The 17433-nt window shown below is 38.0% G+C and overlaps 1 long non-coding RNA gene across 1 annotated transcript in view; it reads left to right on the forward strand.

Moving 5' to 3' along the window:
* Window positions 1-486: 486 nt before the first annotated feature.
* Window positions 487-17433, forward strand: part of LOC122437785 — a 29550-nt gene continuing 12603 nt past the window's right edge. Inside the window, exons 1-2 of the long non-coding RNA XR_006268405.1 lie at window positions 487-516; window positions 2492-2496. This is a non-coding gene — a long non-coding RNA (uncharacterized LOC122437785). The remainder of the gene's footprint in view (window positions 517-2491; window positions 2497-17433) is intronic.

Below are 17433 nucleotides of genomic sequence, written 5' to 3' on the forward strand. Positions count from 1 at the left end.
TGCCAGTCCAGAGAAAACTGGTGCTGCTGCTGCTAAGTCACTTCAGTCGTGTCCGACTCTGAGCGATCCCATAAACGGCAGCCCACCAGGCTCCCCCGTCCCTGGGATTCTCCAGGCAAGAACACTGGAGTGGGTTGCCATTTCCTTCTCCAGCGCATGAAAGTGAAAAGTGAAAGTGAAGTCGCTCAGTTGTGTCTGACTCTTAGTGACCTCATGGACTGCAGCCTACCAGGCTCCTCCGTCCATGGGATTTTCCAGGCAAGAGTACTGGAGTGGGGTGCCATTGTCTTCTCCTGAGAAAACTGGTGAGATCTACTTCAGATTTTCTTTATATCACCTTTGCCCTGTGCATTTTTACATTTATCAGTGCCCTCCAGGGCAGCTGCCAGTTCCAAAGTGAAGTTGCTCAGTCATATCCGACTCTTTGCGACGCCATGGACTGTAGCCCACCAGGCTCCTCCATCCATGGGATTCTCTAGGCAAGAGTACTGGAGTGGGTTGCCATTTCCTTTGCCAGTTCCAAAGGACCCCATAATATTAAAGTGTCTCATTATGCTAATCTAATGAACTAGTCCTCTAAATTAGAAGACAATTTGAAAATGCAATCTTAGTAGTCACAAAAAACTTCTGCTAAGCAATTCTTTAAAAAATTGCTTAGTAGAGGATTGGTGAGGATTTATCTAAATATATCTCTAAACAACCCAGATTGTCTCCTCAATAATTTGGTACGTTTTAATTCCCTTTTCTTTTATATTTCGGTTCTGATTTTCCTTGAGATAGTTCTTGTATCTTTCAGAAAACCCTATATGACTAAAAGATTTATACTATTTTTAAGCGCTTTGACTCTCCCTGAGAATTGTACTCTGCTGGTAAGGAAAGATACCTAATTCAATGTTCTTAAGAGACAACTCAAACACAAAGGGAGTTCATTTAATTCTTAGTAATCAATTTCTGTGGTATTTGTACAGAATGATCAAAATGGCATGGCTGTACTATTGCACATGCATTATATGAGATTAGAGTGATATGTTTTAACCTATTTTTCAAACCTATTTAGAGTGTACTTACCAGTATGTTTGATATAATAGAGCATGTGCCTTGAAAGAAACTGAGTGGGGGAAAAAGAGGTTTGTACATAATGACCATAAGTGCGTCCTCAAACTCTTTTTCAATTGCAGGGGGCATATAGGATGTACTTGAAAGGTCACTGATTAGTTCAGTTCCATGTCAGTAAATCAGTGATTGGAAACAGATGGAGGAAAATAATGGGCAACAGAGTTTTACCAACATAATAAAATAAAGCAGGGAAAACAAAGTCTATAGATTATTTTCTTTAGCAGGATTCTTTCAAATCTGACAGCAAGGCACCTTAACAGAAGGCAGTACACATTTCACTGGTCTCTGAACAGACTTGATTTCTAGATTGGATGTTTATTCTATATTAACATGTAGATTGAGCTGGCAAAATTTGGTACCAAATCACATTCAATAAACAGTATAGGAAAGGATATTATGCTGAAGATAATGGAAATATTCTGTTACTCTACATATATTTTTAAAATAAGCATCTACTGTTTTGGTGTAACACAATGTCAAGAAACAGTTTGATTACCCTAGCATTAACCAGTCAAGGAATTGGGAAGTCCAGCCCATAGACATAGCATTCACGATTGCCTTCACAGCTGATTTTAAATAAGGATGTGTCTCTGCCCCATTCCTCCTACTTTTCTCCTCTTTTTCCATCCAGTACCCAACTGACATGGGTCCAGGACTTTCAGTTTTATCATCTGGCAGACATAGGTGGTTAACTACCCCAAATAACTATTTTATCTTGCTAAGGAAACACTTGATTTTTTTCAAGTGTCAGTCCACCACATGTTTCAGGGGAACCTGGATTTAACACCCACGCCCACCCAGAGGAAGAATCTTGATTAATCCAAGCCAATTATGGATAATTTCACTCTCCTTCAGTAGGGTTGGTTTAGGAGTGGGCAAGTGATACAATTTTGGTCAGTGAAATATGAAGTGAAGCATGTGGAGGCTCCTGAGAATATCCCCCCTCACTTTTAAAAAGTTCACAAGAGTGATCTGTCCTTGTCTTTTTCAGAAGCCGATGACTGCAAGAACAGTAGCAGCCACCCTGGTGCCATGAGAACAGCTGGCCTATAAGAAAAAGCCAACAAGCTGAGATGCAGAGCACTCAACAGTATGTTTGTGAGATTTCATGATTTATTATGTATAGTTGTATTTCATTAATTTTGTTATAGCATTTTATTGCAGAAACATACTGTTTGTTTATACATTATACTTGTTATTTAGTCGCTATACTATTGATGGACATTCAGGTTATTCACAGTTTGGGGTTATGATAAACAATGCTGCTATGAAGATTCTTATACATTTCTCTGATATACATGTGCAAGCTTTTCTGTGAGGTATGTGTCTAAGAATGGAATTGCTAAATCAAGGGATATGCAAAGGATATGCACAGGTTCAGTTTTAGAATTCTGACAAATAATTTTCAAAAGTACTTGTGCTGTACCAATTTACACTCTTAACAATGTAAGAGGTTTCAAGTTTTGCCATATTCCTGCCAATACTTGGTACTGGCAGTCTCTAATTTTAATTTCTCTGATGGGTGTATAGCAGTATCTCTATAGTTTAATTTTCCTTATTAATAATAAAGTTGAGACTTTTTCAAATAATTATTAGCCATTTGGATACCCTGTTTAATGAAGCACCTGTTCAAATTTCTTTGAACATTTTCCCACTAAGTTGTCTGTCTTCTTATTGAGGTGTAGGATTCTTTCTATAGTCTGGATGTAAACTTTTTACCAGTTATGTATGTTGCACACATATTCTTGCTCTCAGTGGCTTGATTTTTAATTCTCAATCATGTGATTGAGAAGTTCTTAATTTTAATGTAGTCAAAATTATCAATCTATTTTTTATGGTTAGTTGATTTGAGGACTCTGGGAAATATTTGCCTCTCCAATATCATGAAGCTACTCTCCTGTTATTTTATAGATGCTTTATTATTTAGTCTTTTGTTCCTTTAATTGTGTGAGTGTGTGTGTGGTGTGAAAAATTTTTTCATATGGATATTTAAATGGCCCAGCAACCAATTATTGAAAAGACCATTCTATCGACTGCTATAACACTATTTTCATAAATCAAGTTTCTAGACTTGTTATACATATGTAGGTTATTCTCATCATGATAGCTTTTTTTGCCTTTTCCAGTCTTCTTTCTTTCTATGCTTCATTTTGGAAATTTTCTTCTGACCTATGTTTCATTTTAATAATTTTCTCTTAAATTCTATACAATCTTCTGTTAAGCCCATTTACTGAGTTTCCCAATTTAGTTATTGTGTTTTTACCTCTAGAATTTCTCTTTGCTTCTTTTTAAAATCTACTATGGCATTTTAAAAATAATTCCCAGCTCTCCAGTTTGACTTTCCTTAAACATTATAAGTACATTATTTTTAAACTTTGTTTTTGATAATTCTAATATCTAGAATTTAAGTAGGTATGTTTCCATTATCTGTTGTTTGTGCTTGTTTTTATTTTATTTTGTTTTCTCATGAGTCTGGTTTTCTCTGATTGTTTTCAGACATTCCAGTTTGAAAAACTGAGAAAGTATTTGAAGCCTGGATAGTTTTATCTTCTCTTAGCGAAGATTTTCATTCTCTTCTGTCAATTTTCAGTAGACATTAACAATCCATCAACTTGATCCATCTCAGGAATTAATATACCCAAAGATAAGACTACAATCCATGTGAGCATTTTTTACTTCCACTTCACCCTTACTCCTAGGATACAGACCTTCAGCCTCAGTTCAAGGGTTGCAGGATGGGAGGAGAGTGGTGTCAGAGCTGAACTCTCACTTGTTCTCCTGGTACCATGAGTTTTTCAAAGGCATTGCTCAACCTCTCAGACATCTCTTCTGAATCAGCACGTCAGCAGGATCGAAGCTCCCCAAATGCTAGGTTTACTTCCCCAGATTTCTGTCTTTTCCTTGAAGTTAGCCCTGTTTCTTCATTGTCTTTTTGTTTTTTTTTTAAGCTAACACTTTAAAGCAGACTTAAAATTTTTTCCAGCTTTTCTAGTTGTTCTAAGTGGGAGATTAAGTCCCACTTATCTAGTATATCATGACTGGAATTCTAATGGATGATCTCTGTCAGCACTGAAATAGGCCATAATATCCCGTCTTAAAAAAGAAACTCTTTCTGATCTCCTTTAGTAATCCTCTTCTATTGCCTCTCTTTCTGCTTATCTTTACATGAAAATTCTTTAAAGGAGTTTGCATTTTGATGCTTCCAATTGCTTATTTCCCATTTGTCTTTGAACCCACACAAATTATGGTTTTGTCTCTAGTACTCTACCAAGTCTCTCTGATCAAGGTCCTAATGATTTCTATGTTGCCAAGTCAGATGATACATTCTTAATACTCATCTTAATCTCTCTAAAGAATTTAACACATTTTCTTCACTTGGATTCTAGTGGAAATCATATTCTCATTGTTTTCATCCTAAATATCTGACTATTTCTTCTGAATGCCCCTTGTTAAATCATTCTCTTCTTCCTAAATTCTAAATGTTAGACTACATTAGAGCTTAATCCTTGAGCTTCTTTATCTGCACTCACTCCCGAGGTCATCTCATCTTATCCTGTGGCTTTAATTCCAATTACTCAATAATCACTCCTACTTTTATATCTCAAGCCTGAATTTCCCCCCTCAATTTCCTCCTTGGTATCTCCATCTGTATGGCAAGTAGGTATTTCAAACTTAACATGTCCAAACCAAAATTACTGCTTTACACCAGCTTTCCCCAACCTAATATTCCTCAGCATTCCTCACCTCAATAAATATCACAACTGTTCAATTAAGTTTTTCAAGCCCCCAAACTCAGTGTCTTCCTTGACAATAAACATATTCTGAATCAATCACCTCTTGCCACCTCCATAGGTGCCTGCCACCCTGATTGATGTGTATCAGTTAAGAATGGCTGAAGTTGAAAGTCATAGAAAATTCAACTGCAGTAGCTTAAGTCAGGGATCAGCAAAGTATGCCCCCACAGACACACCCTGGGACAAATCTTGCCTACCATCTAATCTTTGATAAAGTTTCATTGGAGTGAAACTGTTGTCATTCTTTTACATACTGTCCATGTCTACAATAGCAGGACTGAGTAGTTGAGACTGAAACTATCTAGATCACCAAGCCTAAAATACTATTTGACCCTATACAGAAAGTTTACTGAACACTGTCCTTAGAGGCTCATTATTAGGTTCATGTCAAGAATATCCAGAGGTATGTAGTCAAGGGTTGGTTCAGTGGCCTAATGATGTCACAGAGGACACAGGCTCTTTCTAGTCTTCTGCTCTTTCATTCTTGGCTTATTGCCTCGTGGTCACAAACTGACTACTGCACTTCTATGCACCATGTCCACATTCCAGGTAGGAAGAAGTAGACAGCATAAAAAGAACAGGACAGGAAAACATGACATGTCAACCAAATCAGCTGTCCTTCTTGCCAAGAAAACAGAGATTTCCCTGAAATTTTCTCAGTAGACTACCATTTCTATCTCATTGGTCAGAACAATTGAGAGCTGCAAGGGCATCTAGGACATCAAGCATTTGGCTTTTCATCTCTTCTGGTAGAAAAAGGAAAGGGAGAAGAGATTGAGAATTGGTTCTGGCTGAGCCAATGTGAGGTGTGTGTCATATGAAGCTTCTGTTTTTCTCCTGAACTACCTACAAGTTCTCTGTGCTCATACTCCTACCCCTTATAGTCTATTATTCACACTAAAGCCAGGCTGATCTTTTTTCAAAAGTAAATCACATCTTATCGCTTCTTTTGCTCAAAATCTTCCAGTGGTTCCTGTCACATTTAAATGAAAGCCAAAGCCTTGGAGACTGGTCCCTGGCACTCTCCAATCTTTCTTCTCACTCCCTGATCCAGTCTTAGCCAGCCACACTGGCCTCCCTGATGTTCGTTAAATGCCATGCACAGTCCTGCCCTGGGGCCTCGGCTTGGCACTCCTATTCCCAAGTCTTCATATGGCTTTACTCCCTCATTTTATTTTGGCCTCTGATCAAATGTCACTTCCTCAGAGAGGGCTTCCCTGCTATCTAAAATAATGCCCACATAATGTTGTTCTCCTCACCTGCTTAATTTTTGTTCTTAGTACTTGGTAGTGCCTAATATTATTATTCATGTCATTGCTTAGTGACAGGCCTAATATAAAACAGAGGCTGTTTGTTTCACTCCTGTATTTCCAGACCTTAGAAGTGGGTCTTAGCACAGATAGGGTTAATTATTGCTGAATGAATGAGTAGGTTACTATCATCAGTTTTGCCTGTTCCAAAATCTAGTTTCTACTGGTTTCATAAGGAAACAGTATGATCTGAGAGTCTGGGTGGGATTGCTCCCTAAGGCAATTCTAGTCCTTGTCAATTCTGTGTCCTTGGGGAAAGTGAGCAAAAGGACCCCATCCACCCAAAGGTGAGGCAAGGTATTCCTTACTGTTCTATATATACCACCTATGCCTAAGAACTTGGTTTTCCTTTTCTCTCTCTTTCACTCTTTCAAGGCTTGTCTCTTTCACAAAGACTTATTACATGTAGTGGGAGCAAAGTAATGAATCTTTGCTCTTTTAAAGAAGCTTGCATTCACCCTTCAATATAAACAACCAGAGCCATGATAGACTATAAGCACTGGGGACATTCACTCATTCTTTCACAAAAGTTGAGCTTTTGTTGCTTCATTGTGTCTCAGGCTAGTCTGCAGTCTCTCCCTGTTCTCATGTCCTATGTGCTAGCTGCTCCTGGATCTTCTGACGTACATCTACACTACCATGCTGTGATTCTGAGAAAGGGAATGCAGTGGGTCAGTGCTGTAAGACCTCTGGAGGTAACCAGAAGGGGAGAGATCTCAGGGGTCTGTATCTGAGCTCCACTGGCCCTGAGGAGGGCAGGGCAGAGCCAGGGATGGGACATGGCAGATCCAACCCAGTGAGAGTAGGCAAAGCCTGAACCCTGTAGGAACACTGAGGTCCAAGCCGCTGGAAGAGGAAGAGGGAACCACTCATTTGGGGAAACCAGGGCCACTGCCCTGTGGCAACCTTCCGAAAAGTGATGCTACTTCGAGGGACCAATTAGAACTGACTCAAATCCAAAGGTCAAGTGGAAAATTCCCCACATCTCTGGCTCATACTGTTGATGGTTGATGGATGGATTAGGGGTGGTGTCTCCTCAGAGGGCCCTTACCCTCAGCAACTGGCCAGAACATTTCCTTCTTTTCACAGTGTAAACAGGGATCAAATTATTTGTTATCACGTAATGTGTCATGAAATGACTTTCGTACCACCATAATGGAGGACATAGGAGCCTGGCACGCTGCAGTCCGTGGGGTCGCAAAGAAACAGACATGACTTAGTGACTGAACAACAGCAATAACAATGGAGGCAGATATCAACAAGGTTCATAAGATTTGTCACGTTAGAGTTGATTTAAAAACCTCCAAATTGTCTATTTGTACTCAGTTTACCTTAGCACATATCAAGGCACAAATATTCACAATATACTCTATTTAAAACACACATTCAGTGAGCCACTGTTTCAATCATATCCTTCCTCCTTCCTTATATTAAATATTTACCAATCACTGTTGTCAATAATTTCTGAGAATCTACAGCGAGGGCTAATGCATCGTATATACTGCTGAGTTTAAGATCAGCCTTGAAAACATTGTTTTTCCCATAACAAGAAGTACATTCATTTAAAATAAAAGAATATTTATATTCTTTGTCACAGAAGTTGTACATAGTCACACAAGAATATATTCTCCTTGGTTTAAGCCTGCCTTTTCTGTATCAACAGGTATTTGTCAGCCATTGTCTTGCCATTTCCAAGTCAAAATTAATATTTGTGTGCCAGTGAAATTTATTATCCTGGTGATATTTTCCAATATGTGATTAGCAAGCAGATTCTAAGCATACTGAGGGCAGGCATCTTGTATTATCCATTCTGCAAAGCACTAAGAGAATCAGTTCATGGGATTTTTAAAGTTGAAAAGAACCCTAAAAATTTAAAGTCATGAAAATAATCCTAAAGACACCTCCTTCCATAGATGATTAACAAATGTGTTGAATGAATGGTCAAATCAGGACTCTCTCATCTTTATACCCAGTTCTCTGGCATTTAATACACCATTGCCTTTGAGTTTGACATAGAAGGGTAGTTTTTCAAAGTTTGAATGGATATAAATATGACATTAAAAGTAGTACGTTAAACTTTCAGGGGGCAGGGTGTGGGAATCCATAGCTTAGTGTATCTGAATTCTCATTTAGGAGATTTACTCAAAAATCACCCAGCAATGATCTACTCTTCTGTGAACATTCAATACTTCTCTGGGTGATAAAATTACTTCTAGTAGTTAAAACAACCAAAAAATCAGTCAACAGAGGTTTAGGTTACTCATGTTTAAGTTGTCAAGGACTTAAATTTCTAAAATGTAAGTTAGAAAGGCAAAGTTCTTTGTGTGTGTGTGTGTGTGTTTTTAATATAACTCTCTCTTTATATTTTCATATCTTCAAGTTAGAGTTATCACACAATTCAGAAGAAGGAGCATAATACATCTTGGGAATGGAGAATGAGTTTACCCTCAAAAGCCTTGGATATGCACAGAGGTCTGAGAAAGGGAGCATAAACTTTGCCTAGTCAGAATTTGGGCTTTAGAAGATTTCCACATTTTTAATTTAATGTCAACACAAATGATTATCAGTAAGGCTAAACCTTTTGAAAGAGGAAGATGTAATGGAAAGTACAATTCAAGGAGTACATCACCCCTGTTATGGGCAAAAGCCAGCACCTGGAATATACTAGCAGAGTCTATATCACATCTGAAGATATTTGGGTTCTAAGGTCCAAAACGTGAGACTTTCATAACCCAGGGCTTCTATTTTTGGAGAAGTGAGAGGAACTAGCTACAACTTTTGATTCTAATGGGAGGTAGAGGAAGACAAGCACTTCAAATGTATCTTTCATCAAACTCAAACAGGTTATCTTCTCTGATAACTTGGCTGACAAATTCAGCTGTTTGGATGCTGAAAATTCAAATAGCTCAAATCCAAAGTAAACCAAGCTTATCTTGTTTGGCTCTGAAATGTGCTTTTAAAGGGTTCTTTTTCCAAATTCCAAACACATCGTGTACTCCTTCTTCCTTGTAAATCAGTCTCCATTACAACTCCCCTCCTATACACAGGACTGCAGGCCCACGCAAGACTCTTTTTTACTTTCACTCAAAGCCAGAACTTGTAAACAAGTTTGATGCACCCTGCTTTGTAATCCTTTCCGCATTTTACACAACTGTCAAAAGCAACAGAGGCCAATGTGGTGGGAGGCAACCGGGGTAGGTGTATTGATAAAAGACGTCAGTGTCCTAGTTCTAACCATGACACCCCTTTTCAATACATAAACTTCTCATCACACTGAAACGTTCATTATGCCATTCAGCAGTAGAGGTCTAGTGTGACAATTTACTGTAAAGCGCCTCTGTGATTATAAAGAGGAAATCAGTCACTTATTCTGCTGGGATTGTTCATAAGACTGACAGACATGCTCAGTAAGGAGCGGAGAGCTTGCACCTGGTCAGGAAACTGCAAGATGAGACAACAGTTCCTCTGTTGCTAATAATTATGCCTTGGATTTAATCACCAACTTCATGCCTGACAAAATGGAAGCCAAAGACTGGGGAAATGATGAAGCAATAGGTATTTAAATCATGGCACATTTTTCGTTCAATTAGTATGGTGATGAGGCGCTCCATTTGTTAGGGGTTCTAGCTGATGCAGACGGTATTTTAAATTAAGGTTAGTTGAAATGACGGCAGCAGAGTTTGAGGAGTGACACGCTACAATGAATATGTCAGTTCTCTATAGGCTGGAGATAGACTTTTGATGGCTTGAATCATAGCTCAGAAAGCTGAGACTGAATGAGAGAAAGTAATTTACTGCCTAACTCATGCTTTTAATAGTTTCTCTTCATTTTAGTTAAAGCAAGAAGTGAGGTTAGGAAGACAGACAGCCTGGAGGAAGAAAATGGATGACTCTAGTCTGTAAAATCCATTTGCATATCATTAATCAATTTAGGCAGCTGGACGGTCTGGGTCTATTACTTAGAATACTGTGTTAACCCAGCCCAGTTTATACTTGTCAAATTGTTCCATCATACAGAAAATTACCAGGAAATGGTAACATTGCTGCTCTGGCTTTGAAGCTGGCAACTCCAGACAATTTTTTTCCATAAAATTTCACAGTGGTACTCAATCACATCTCTCCTTGGGAGGCTGTTTTTTCATGTCATATATTTCGTTAAAATTGCTCATGAAATGCTCTTCTGCTTTTCCCATTTCTTTGCCATCATTTGCAAAACCTCATCCACTCTACAAATTGCTGATATTCATTAATTTGTATAAATGACACATGAAATAACAGCAAGGAGGTCTCCTAATTTGACACCTACCCTGTCATTAATATTAATGGTGGAATAGGCTTTTCCCAACAACTCAGAAAAGAATTTGAGTGGCAGGTTCTATCTTGATGCCCATGTTTATTGCCACAAAATGGGAATGTAAAAAGTTCAATTAATAGAACAACTGGGAGCCAGCTATTCAGCCTATCATCTCAAGGCAGAAGATAAATAAGAAGACAAATATAACTCTTTCTGGGTGGCGATAAAAGGGCCAACTATAGTAGTTAACCACACACTTGTGATGCACTCTGGAATTTTCTGGGGCAAATTTTTAATTGCAAGCTGTGTTCTCCCTAGCCTAGTGCGCATACCGGCACTTCCTTCTATGATGAATTTATTGGTGTGGACTCTGAGAACACTGAAAAGTAATTTGAGTATTAGCCGAAGCACTTGGTGGTTGTATGTTATATGTCTCTGTTCTCATTCCTAAACGATGTACAAAGAGCATAGGCTATGCAAGGATCTGGCCTACAGAAGACAGAGGTTCTGACATGAGTTAGCCATGTGACCCTGGGGAAACCTCTTGGGGCTTCAGTTTTTTATGGGTGAAGAGCTAAAAGTAAACCTCTAAAGTTCCTTTGAATTCCAAATGCTGCATAATTTTATTCTTTTTTTAAGTTAACGTGTATTAAATTTATTATGAGCCAGATACTGTGCTATGCAGCTCACAGTTATTCTCTCATTTGCTCCTCCCAAGAGGCTTCAGAAGCAGGTCCTACTACTCACCGCATTTACAGATGAGGACACTGAGGACTAGAGAAATAAAGCTGACACTTAAAAAATATATCCTGGACTCTCATACCCCAACACATGTCTGCCAGGTGCCTCAGAATAACTGGTCAAAAAGTACTGTTTTTTTTTTTTCCCTTCTTCCTTCCTTTCTCTTCCTTTTACAATTTTTGCAACAATATTATTGTTTTATGAAAATATTTGCTTGCTATTTGAAAATCAATCAATATAGAAAAGCACAAATAATAAAATCATCTTCACTACTCAGGAAAGAAAGTATTAACATTGGATGAAAAGTATTTCAAATGCTTCTCAACAAACATACACATCTAGCTGGAGTTGGATGACACACAGGCAGAAGACAGAAAAAAGGGTGCAATTATTTCTACAAGTAAGTGTATTAAATTATATTTTACTTTATTCTAATCATGAAAAAAAATGAAACTAAAGAAACTACAGGTCTTTAGAGACTCTCTAGGGTTAAGAAAATAAGATTATGAAAAGACATTTAAAGATTGGAGTCTTATGTACATATAGTTAGCTTTATATTTCAATTTCAGACAATATTAGCTAATTCTCTGCTATGAAAGGTAAGTAGAACTTATCCCCACCTCCTAATTTCATTTATTATTATCAGTTTATTTTTTTACTCCATTAAGATTCTTAACATTTACATTCTATTCTATATTCAGAATTTTCAAGATTGGGGAATAACTCCATGACTCCAAGATTTATAGTTTTGGTTCTAAGTTTAAATGAATTTGTTGTTCACTTGCCTTTATTCCATGTAGTTTCTCCATTCCTGAGTACTTCTGTTTTGATTCATGTATTGGTTATGCTTACGTGCATAAAAGGTAGGAGAAGAACCAGAACAACCTCCAGTTATGGAACCAGGTGAGTGAAGATGAAGGCCATGTCCTTGGGCAAACAGCATTATCAAATAGCAGCAAAGACCCAAACACAAGCCGGACCAGAGTCCAGCACACACCGTCTTCCACCTCAGCACTCACACATTCCTAATGTCTGTACTCCACTCCCTCTTTCACTTCCATTTATCTTCCAAGCTACTTCCAGTTACCTTCCCAAACACAAATCTGAGCTGGCTATTCCCTGATGTTAAATCCATAGCATAATGTACAATTTCCTTTGCACAGCAGACAATTTCCTCCCCAACCTCACCTCAATATTCTTCTCTTGGGTTTCCTCCAGTTAGTCTTAAGCACAGGTGACCAGATTTACTCACCAACTCCTGCAGAGCTGTGAGTTCTTTTCAGGTCTCCATGCCTTTGGATATGTTGCTGCCTCTTCCCAGATTTTCCTCCCTCCCCAGAAAATCCTTGCAGCATCCTTGCAGCTCACATCAACCCTTACCTCTGCAAAGCCTGCTTACTCTTACTCATGCCATTTGTGAACCTGGAATAAATGGATTAAATCTGATTTTCTGGCATAAGTTTCACCATGTGAAACAGACTTCCTGTTTCTCCCATTTGTTCTCATGACAGCTCTAGTAGAAAACAGACTGATGCTTTTGGGCTTGCTATGTGTTCCATCTTTGTCTGCAAGGCTATGCTTGCCCAATACAATGCACGGCAGTGACTTAAAAAGCTTGAAGGTTTCAGAACTTTCCACTTTTCCCTTGCTCTGAAAGGTGCTTTTGGTTAATTATATCATAAAATTAAAAGATTTGAACACACTCAGCAATGAGGTACATGACATACCATGCCATTGTACTGATGATTTCCAGGAATTTCATTGTCCTTACCTTTAATGGATCACTGTTTTGTCATATTACCAGCCTTGGGTTCACTCAAGGATCACCTTGAAGTGATCCTTCAAGGCATGACGTCAGACATTCCTATTAAAATCTTGTGCAGCTTCACTGGTAGATGTGGCAGGGCTGAGAGAGGATACTCCTAAAAGGCTAAACTGCTCTACAATTAAAACAATTACAAAGAGCAGTGCATGCAGTGGCCAAGAGAATTCCTAGAGTGTGGACTCTGGCTGCTCTTCACCTGTGGAGGATGTGGGCACTATTGCAGACTGTAAAGTCTTAGCATTGAAAGAGCAGAGCCTCCTGAAAACATGTTTATTCATTTGCTCTCTAGTATCTTCTAGGCTTGTGTTAAGCTCCAGAGCAAGGACTGTCAAGTCAGAATAAGCCTTCAAAGAACTAGATAATGAACAATCAAAATTCAGAGGGATAATTTCTATAGGATATCTCATATTAGCTTTCCATACAAAGAGAAAATGATACCTTTAAATAAGTTATTATTATAGTCCACTCTCCCCAAACCAATAGGCTCATTCCTAAAGGCATCTTGTACTTAACTGTTCACAGTATTTTCATATTGTTAACATCATAACTTACTCTGCCGATACCAAATTATTTGACAACAGAAGCCAGAATTTACTCTGCATCAGCTCCACAGACAACGAACATAAAGGCCAGTGTGACAACCAAATTGCTGACCACAACACAGTCATAAATTAGCATACTTTGGATATAGTCACACTAGCTTTTCAGCTGGTAATAGGATAGTACCGTATAGAAAAAGCACAGATGTTACAGAAAGATTTGGATTCAAACTCCAATATATAACCTTGGGAGAGGTCATTAGAAGATCTGTGACTCAAGTTCCTCATATGTAAAAGAAGAATATTAATAATAGCTACCTCTTTGGGACATTGTGAGCATTCAGTGAGGAAGTTTATGCAAAGTACATAACCCAGAGTCTGGCAAATCATAGTTCAGTTCAGTTCAGTTGCTCAGTCATGTCCGACTCTTTGTGACCCCATGAATCGCAGCACGCCAGGCCTCCCGGTCCATCACAAACTCCCGGAGTTCACTCAAACTCATGTCCATCGAGTTGGTGATGCCATCCAGCCATCTCATTCTCTGTCATCCCCTTCTCCTCCTGCCCTAATCCCTCCCAGCATCAGGGTCTTCTCCAATGAGTCAACTCTTCGCATGAGGTGGCCAAAGTATTGGAGTTTCAGCTTCAGCATCAGTCCTTCCAATGAACACCCAAGACTGATCTCCTTTAGGATGGACTGGTTGGATCTCCTTGCAGTCCAAGGGACTCTCAAGAGTCTTCTCCAACACCACAGTTCAAAAGCATCACTTTTTCTGCGCTCAGCTTTCTTCACAGTCCAACTCTCACATCCATACATGACCACTGGAAAAATCATAGCCTTGACAGACGGACCTTTGTTGGCAAAGTAATGTCTCTGCTTTTTAATATGCTATCTAGGTTGGTCATAACTTTCCTTCCAAGGAGCAAGCGTCTTTTAATTCCATGGCTGCAGTCACCATCCGCAGTGATTTTGGAGCCAAAAAAAATAAAGTCTGACACTGTTTCCACTGTTTCCCCATGTATTTCCCATGAGGTGATGGGACCAGATGCCATGATCTTAGTTTTCTGAATCTTGAGCTTTAAGCCAACTTTTTCACTTTTCTCTTTCACTTTCATCAAGAGGCTTTTAAGTTCCTCTTCACTCTCTGCCATAAGGGTGGTGTCATCTGCATATCTGAGGTTATTGATATTTCTCCCAGCAATCTTGATTCCAGCTTGTGCTTCTTCTAGCCCAGCGTTTCTCATGATGTTCTCTGCATACAAGTTAAATAAGCAGGGTGACAATATACAGCCTTGACGTACTCCTTTTCCTATTTGGAACCAGTCTGTTGTTCCATGTCCAGTTCTAACTGTTGCTTCCTGGCAAATCATAAGCACCTGACAAGTGGAATGTCTGATTACTGTCATAAGTGAAAGTGAAAGTCACTCAGTTGTGTCCGACTCTTTGTGACCCCATGGACTGTCCATGGAATTCTCCAGGCCAGAATACTGGAGTGGGTAGCCTTTCCCTTCTCCAGGAGATCTTCCCAACCCAGGGATTGAACCCAGGTCTTCTGCATTGCAGGCAGATTCTTTACCAGCTGAGCCACAAGGGAAGCCCATTGTCATAAGGACAATGGGAAATACACAGGGAAAAACAGGAAATTCAGGATAAATAGAAAGCATAAAGTAAAAGAGTAGGAAAAAAATTCCAAATATATCATTCAATAACCAAAGTGGAAGTGAGCTTCACTTCCAGTCAAGATGAAAGAATAGGGGCCAAATTTATCCTCTCATCTGAAACAACCAAAATACTGTATGAAATAAAAGAGACAATGGTTGTTAAGACAGTGGCTAACTGGGAATTAAAGAGAACAATGCTTGAGAGATGAGAAACAAATGAGATAAACCATATGATTTTCCCAGCTTACTGCCTTCAAAGTTCCCAGGCAGTGGCACAGAAAGAAATACAGGCAGAGCCCAACAGACTCCCTGAATTTATGAAGAGTTGGAAGACAGGGTAAATAAAGGCAGATAGAGTTTGCAGGACAGAGTACTATGCAGGAGAGAGGTGCACAGGGATCCTCTTAAGTATTGAGGAGAACATGGATCAGTGTATGCAAACCAGCAAACTACCCTAAAGAGCCAACATGTAAGCTTGTACTCAGTAAGAATATCTTTTAAAACTGAAGGCAAGATAAAATTTTTTTCTAACATATAAAGTCTTAAAGAGTTCATCACCAGCAGACTTGCACTATAAGAAATGTTAAAGAAAGTCTGTTAGACAGAAGGAAAATACTAGATGAAAATATGTATCCACACACAAACAATTTTTAATTTGTGGGTTAGTATGTACTTTTTCCTACTTAAAATTCTTTAAAGGCAATTTATTATTAAAAGAAAACTGATTACAATGTATTGTGGAGTTTATGTTATGTGTAAAAATAAAGTATATAACAATAGCACAAAAACCAAAGAGAAAGAAATAAGTACACTACTGCAAAGTTCTTATACTTTACATGAAGTATTATATCATTTGAATGTTGACTGAGGTAAGTTAATGATGCATACCATGAACCTTAAAGCAACCAAAGAGTTATAACTAATAAGACAACAAAGGAGATAAAAGGGAATTATTAATAAGTAATACTCAACCCAAAAAGAGTCAGATAGAGAAGAAGGGGAAAAAAGACAAATGGGACAAAGAGAAACAAATAGCAAGGTGATAGATTTAAATCTAAAATTATATTAATAACCACATTAAATGTAAATGATTGGAATACCCCAATTAAAAGACATAGGCTGTCAGATTGAATAACAAAGCAAGAATGTACTGTAAGCTGTCACAAGAAGTATGTCTAACTATAAAGACACAAATGGAGAAAGATGAATATTGTATGATATTGCTTTTATGTGGAATCTAAAAAATACAACAAACGAGACTAAGACAGAAAAGAAGTAGACTCACAGATATAGAGAACAAGGTTACCAGTAGGGAGCGTGCAAGACAAAGGGGCAATACAGGGATAGGGGATTAAGAGGTTCAAACTATTAGGTATAAAATAAGCTCTAGGCATGTATTGTATAACAGGAAATACAAGCTAGTATTTTATAATAACTATAAAAAGAGTGTAACCTTTAAAAATTGTGAATCACTATGTCGTTCCCCTGTAACATATAATATTGTACATCAACTATATTTCAATTAAAAGAAGATATATAGGTTAAAAGTAAAAGGATGGAAAAATGTGACACACTGATACTAACCAAAAGAAATCTTGAGTTACTATTAATATCAGATGAAGTAGGTTTCAGAGCAAAGAATATTACAAGGTTGGTCATCTCATCATCATAAAGATGTCAGTTCACTGGAGGACATAATTCTTAACATTTATGCACCTAATAATTGAACTTCAAAATGCATGCAGTGAAACTGATAAAACTACAATGAGAAACAGAAAGATTCACAATGATACTCAGAGATTTCAATAGTTAATTGACATATATAGAACACTTCACCCCAAAACAACATAATACACATTCTTTTCCAATATATAAGAACATTATAAAGATAGACTATAAAACTACTATCAATAAATTTGGAAGAATTAATGTCATTTAAGGTATGCCTGATGTCCGAATGGAATTAAATTAGAATTTAACTGCAATAAACATAAATCAGTTAAAGTACAAACATTGTCATATTTGGTAAGTGTGCTCACATACACAAACACACAAAAATGCTATGTCTTTTTTCAAATGACAAATCTAAAACATAAAGGCTTACAAAAGTTGAAAACCAAAATACTGAAAAGCATATTTCAGGATAAAGATCA

The sequence above is a fragment of the Cervus canadensis genome, chromosome 3 (assembly GCF_019320065.1).
Source record: "Cervus canadensis isolate Bull #8, Minnesota chromosome 3, ASM1932006v1, whole genome shotgun sequence".
Taxonomy (NCBI): domain Eukaryota; kingdom Metazoa; phylum Chordata; class Mammalia; order Artiodactyla; family Cervidae; genus Cervus; species Cervus canadensis.